The following is a 6,767-nucleotide window of genomic DNA, read 5'->3' on the forward strand; positions in this document are numbered from 1 at the left end:
ATTTAGAAAAATCACGCCAGCCCCCCCCCCCCCATTTCGATCGCTGATAACTCGGTTATCAATGAGGCGCTAAACTTTTTCTCTATCGAGCATTTTAGCGCATTTGGGGCGCAATTCAGTGGGCTATAGAAAACCCAAGAATTAAGAGTGGGGGTGGGGTGCTGGTGTAACTAACCTAGGTTATGTAGCGTTAGGGAAGTGAGAATTGAAGTGTGACAGTAAGATAAGTGAGGAGTTGGTGAGCAGGGAAATGGTTGCGAAGTAGGGAGTGTAAGGGTAGACATTTAAAGGGAGTAGAATGATTGATAATGGGGTTAAGGAGGAAGGATGAAAATGTTTAGTTTTAACAGAAAATACTGTAAAAGTAAATCAGTAAAAATTGATTTTATAGTAAAATTTTGAGACTCAACTGGTTTTGGAGCTGACATTGGTTGGCCATAAAACCGACAGAGTTCTAATCGTTGTTCTAATACAAAGACAAGGGTGAATTCAATGTTTAACATAAATGGAGAAGAAAGTTTGAGGCTACAGGTTAAAATAACTGTTTTACCCTCTACTTTAAGTTTTTACGGGTCGTTGAGCTTCTCATTTCAAAGGAGAGCTTTCTCTTAAGTTATCGGTCTAGATATTCGGTGGCTCACTAAAATAAGCTCTTCGGAGACAGCAGTGTCAAAAAACATATGAACATTTTCACCAAAACACTGCACTTCACCGCTGTAAGTGGAGAAGAAGCACCTTTGCCTATTGCGCAGTTTCATAACCAGACATACAAAGAAGTTATTTAACAGAAAATTACTTTCTTTTATTGATATGAAACTCACAAAAAACACAGTCTTCACTATTCTCACGTCCAGACTTGACATTTGGAGATTCAAAACACTGCAGCAGGAATACAAAGTATACATTTGATCGGACCTCTTTTTCTACTCTCGCTATCTCCCTTCCCCCTCTCTCTCACTGTCTATCAAATAAATATTCTTCTTCTTTGTTTTCATTGCCAAATCGTAGAACCCATTAGGTAGCTGCGGCAGAGCCACTTATTAAGAAAAAAATTTAAATTTCAATTAAATAATTACAAGTAATCTCATAATAAATTTTAAACCATAGTAAACATTTTTGATTGAAATTAAAAGTTGTTTACTTCCATTTTACATGTATATTTCTCCAATAACTACGCAATACTACTTCGTGATATATACTAGCATGCTAGATGGGACTGTTATCAATAACAAGCTTTTTTATCTCACGAGATGATCCGATCAATTTCATCGGCTTCAGCATGCATCGGAGCGCCACTGCTGCTTGGCTTTAGCTCGCCATCGTGCTTATTCTCGTGTGTCTCCCATTTTAAGTGAACTGTCGGGAAGTCGTGACGCATATGCGCAGGTAGGCCGTAAGGTTACAGCAACTTACAGTCATCCTCCTGTAAGGCCACGCCTGATTTACCATTCTACATTCCCCGCTGCTCTTTTCATTCCAATCTGTTGCGCGGCGTCAATTCTCGGAAGAACTATATCATAGGTCTCTTTCTCGGAGTTTCAGGGCATTTACTTAAAATCTTTTTTTATTTTCAAACAGGTAACTGTAATATAGATTACAGGATATATATTTTTTAGAATTAGCTATGTGACATGAGTTCTAGGTGTCATGAGAAATAGAAAGTTCATGTGAACATTTTTGTTTAGTAAGAAATACGGAGACATAAAATAAGTGGTTACACAAGTTTTAAAATAATAAAGAAGCCCTAAACACTAACTACCCTATTGATTCCGCTTATATTAATTGCAAGTAAGCCCCTGTAATCTGCTTAAATTTTATGAAGCAGATATAGCTATACAATATTTTACATTCTAATCCTAATGAGAAGGTATTGGTTTTATGTTAAATTTCACTTTATCGGTTTTTTATTAAATCCTCACGTTTTGAGAACCTCTGAGTCAGAAAAAACGATTTTTACGAAGGTGTCCACCTATCTGCCTGTGGTCTATAGTCTGTAGTCTATAGCCTATAATCTGTAGTCTGTAATCTGTAGTCTGTAGTCTGTAGACTGTAGACTGTAGACTGTAGTCTGTAGTTTATAGTCTGTAGTCTGTAGTATGTAGTCTGTAGTCTGTAGTCTGCAGTCTGTAGTCTGTAGTCTGCAGTCTGTAGTCTGTAGTCTGTAGTCTGCAGTCAGTATGCTGTAGGCACGATCACTTTCGAAAGATTGATCAGATTCGATTCTGCTTTGGCACTCTTGTTGAAGGCCTAAGAAGAAAGAAATAGTTCGTATACCAGCTATTTTGCATGAAGATTTAAAAAGTGAGCGCATTATCAAAATACTTGAGAACTTTTTTCTTAAGATTGAAAAATTCGATTTACCCTATTCATAGTACTCGGACACTCAAATAATCTACAAAAAAGAAAAACGTTGATTTTTAAAAGTCCTGCATGAACATCATAACTACTTTTTTAATTTTGTCGAAAAGTTGATAATTCAAATTTTGATCATACAAAAAATAATAAAAAATTTCATTTTGCGGTCAAACTATGCAAGATACGAAAAAAGTGAAACAAGTAAAATTGCGCACGCTGAAAAGATCTACAAATTTAAAGTTATTCACTTTTTGATCAAACGCGTAGTTTTCGTTTTTAGTCGCAAAAAACAACAATAAAAATAAAATTTTTAATAATATTTTTTATTTGGGCATTTATTTAATGGTAAAAATAAGATAAGTTGTCGATGCTTTGACCTTTCACTTAAAATGCTTGCGCACAAATGTGGGGTAAATTTAAAAACCGAGCGCGTAGCGTGAGGTGAATGCATTACCGAGCGCGAAGCGCGAGAACCATCTTTTGCGCGCTCAAGGTTCGCTTTAACTTGCGGGCGAAGGTAGTGTTATATAAAATTCTAAATCAGTAGACTATAGGAATAACAAATTGCAAAGTTTTGTCGTCTTGAATTTAAAAATTTAAATTAACGAGGCAAATTGTTCCACACATTTATATTTAAAATATCTAATTAAATTTTGACAAATAAGATGAAAACTGTCTTATAAAAAAAGGATAAACCATAAGTTTTCGGATTTTTCTTCTGAAAGTAATTTTGGTATCTTCCTTTCGGAAAATAGAATTTTTTATATTTAAGTAGCTTTTTTGATAGATAAAACTATAAAAATTGACTAGAAAACGCTGATTAACGATCTTCATATGTATTTTTGGGGTTGAAAAACATGTCACAATGTGTGTTTCAAACTTAACACAATGACAACAACAATGACAGGCAGTTTTCATATAAAACTAGCAGCTTGTCATCAGTGATGATAATAAAAGAATTTACGCATATTTGATAAAAAATATTCACGTGACGTTTTACGTTATTGCGTTTGTTAAAAAATTACACCTTCATAGACTACATCGATTCTGTGAGGTAAGTTCATGCGCACGCAGCTGACAATTTTATTAAAAGTTACATAATAAAAGTTTTTGTTACAGTAATTAACGCTTTTGAGAGTTAACATTTCCCTATAATAAAATTACTGACGGTTAATAATATTAGGGAATTTGAAAATTTTCGATAATAGATAATTTCCAAAATAAATTACCAAACTTGTAAAATATACGACGCTATATAAGTGCCGCCGAAGTTCTTCAAAAGGAGCATTTCATTTGATCTGTGAAACAAAAATTTTTGAAATACTTACATCCGAAAATTTTCCTGTGGTTCTAATTCAATAATGTCGCATATTTTATAATGTAGGCAATTTTATTATCTAAGAAATCAGAAACATTGCGTTGGATACTATATTTTGCGATGCGCGTTCTAGGCTCTAAAACATACAATTTGTAATTTTAATATCCGAAAAAAATCACCCAATAACATTTTGAAAAAATATTGAACACTAGACTGTGGATGTACTGATAGAACTATAATTTTTTTTCAAAAAATCATCACACAAAATGTCGAAAAGACCAGAGTAGTGGTGACGCGACAACGGGTAGGCGGATTGAACTGGATATAATAAACCAACACAGGACCAATTCTCCGAACAATCATATCCTTCAGGATAGTTGTAAGGATATCATACAGCTTGCTCAAGCAAAATATTAGACTGTCGTTCCTTGAGTTGATAAAGACGCCAATGCGTAATGGGCGTCTCCAGCTTTAAATGTGAGGTGAAGAAGCGGATAAAATGCTCGTGCCTCAGTGTCGTCCATTTATTTTGTTTAGACCTCGCTGCAATATACCTCGACCTTCTTGTAAATTAAACTTTCAATTCTCCCTTAAACTTATGTTACTAGCCCCTGCATTAACTTACTAAGGAATCGTACCACTTGGATGTTTCTGATAAAAACTGTTCGCAGCTGTTTTTGCTGTATAAGCTGGGGTCAGCGAATGAATACATTTTTTTTGCTTTCATACCTATTATAAATAGGCTGCACAGTGGGCAGATAGGAAGACAAAAATCAATATTTGTGAGTACTTTAAAATTATTTTCGAATGTATATTTCTTTTGTTCACTTATTGAAGAATCATTTTACATGAGTATAATATTTCTTAAGGTTTTGTTGTCGCATACCCTTTTTTAATGTAGGTCGAAACTAATAATGGGTTGTTTTTTACAAACAAGTTTAACATTCCCTTTTCAATTTTTAAATAGTTTTAATTGTTATTGAGGACGAGCCTTAGATTTTTTAATTATTGAAATGTACCGTAGGTTAGATACGTACCTACTATCATCGTGTATGCTCTGTTTGCAGGCAGAATGGGTACAGAAATAATGAATTTTATTTAGTATACAGCTTGTTTAATAAAAATATATTTAAAAACTAATAAAAACACAACTTATAATAAATTTGGGTAGGAAAGAGGTGTCACATAATGAAGAAAGAAAAAGAAAATGATATCTGGCAGAGTATGGTTCCACTTGGAGTCCTGCCAGGGCTCTAGTTCCACGGACTTTTGATTTTCCCCTAATCTGAAACGGAAGTTAGGTGTGATGTATTTTCACTACAGCACTAATCCTTTCTAAATAACTGTATTTGAAAAATAGATTTTATTATATAATTATTATTTAATGAAATAACCAAATGATAATTATTATTAATTACAAAGATATTACAGAAATAAAGTTTCGTTCCATGTATTTGTTCCATTGTTTTCCCTTCAGTTTTCACCGAAGTAAAGTTAGCGGATAGTTAAAGCAAAAATACCTGATATAATGTATAAGCGATTGTTAATTTTTAATTTCCTTAACATATTTCAGCATCGTAAAATCAAGTTCGACAAAGTCTTCAACACTTAGAAAAAATCACACCGCAAAATGTTTGCTTTTTAAAGCCAGCATTAGTTGACGGAAGCGCAATGTTTCAAAGATGGCATTGTGGTGGGCTGCGTCACCAACCACACTCCTGAAGCCTCCGTCATTGCTTTCAGGAGGATCTCTACGGCCTGTGAATGGAAGGGCATGTCACTGAGAACTCGAGGTGAAGTCCCTCTAACAGCTGCTTGCTGCAGGTCTACTTCCGCCAGATGCGCAGTGAGAGACGGCTCGGTGATGTTCACTCTCTTTTTCCCCTGCACTAAATCATCTCCAAATATTCTGTGGCAGCATATTGAATTTTGGGCACGTTGAAGCGATGCGACTCCAGACCCTTTTCCTTGCATGCAAATTTTGATGAAGGGGAAAAGGAAATGAAAATCACCGAGCTGCTTCTCACTGCAAATCTGGCGAAGGAAGACCTTAAGCAATTAGCCGCTACAGCCCTGCCAAAAATCTAGATGATTTCGAAATACTTTCTAGACTCAGCTCGTCTAGCGAACTTCTAGGGAAATTTCATGACGGTCGCCTTATCTAGGGCTCATCTAAAGTTCAGCTAGAGGTGTCTTGTAAGTTAAACTTGTGACCCTTTTGAGTCTAGCATTCGTCCAGTATCATCTTGAAGGAAGTCAATTCTAGAAGGTGTGCTCCTAAAGAATCTTATCTAGAAATTGACTAGATTTCCGACATATAGGGACTCACTACTAGTTCTCACTGACCTGTCGTTCTATTCACAGACCGTAGAGCGCCTCGTCAAGGCTGTAAATGAGGCTTAAGTGAGTGTGTTTGTTAAAGAAGCCCGTCACAAAGTATATACCCAACTTTCGATTCAGGTAGGGGCAAAATTACCAGTCCTTGGAACTAGAGCCCTAGCAGGACTCAAAATGGAACGAAACTCTGCGAGAAATCATTTCCTTTTTTTCTTTGCATGTGGTAACTCTTTTCCGCCTACATTTATTTTAAAGTTATGACTTTATTGGGTTTTGGATGCTTTTTATTAAGAAAAATGTATGCTGAATAAACTTAATTATTTCTATACCAATTACACCTGCAGGCAGAACATAGACGATGATCGGAGATACGTATTCCATCGTTTTAGACGAAACGCTTTGGAAAACACGTGGCCCGCCAATATTTTCGAAAAAAACAACACTTTTTCGACTCCTCCTAGCGGTTCGACATTGGGACTATATAGGTCCGTTACACCAGCCCCCCCCCCCCCCCCCCCCCCCTCACTCTTGATTGTCATTCTTTGTATAGTCTACTGAATTGCGACCCAAATGCGCTCAAATGCGCCACCACTAACAAATTTTGCGCTAGCTAATTAACAAAGATATCATATTTTGAAAGGGGCTAGTGTAACGCAAGGGGGGCCGTTCATTTTTCGGAACGGTAAAAATTAAGAAAGGTAAAATTTCAGAATGGGTTATAATACATAATGGTAAAACTTAGGAATAGCAAAAAGTA

The sequence above is a fragment of the Belonocnema kinseyi genome, chromosome 4 (genome assembly GCF_010883055.1).
Source record: "Belonocnema kinseyi isolate 2016_QV_RU_SX_M_011 chromosome 4, B_treatae_v1, whole genome shotgun sequence".
NCBI lineage: Eukaryota > Metazoa > Arthropoda > Insecta > Hymenoptera > Cynipidae > Belonocnema > Belonocnema kinseyi.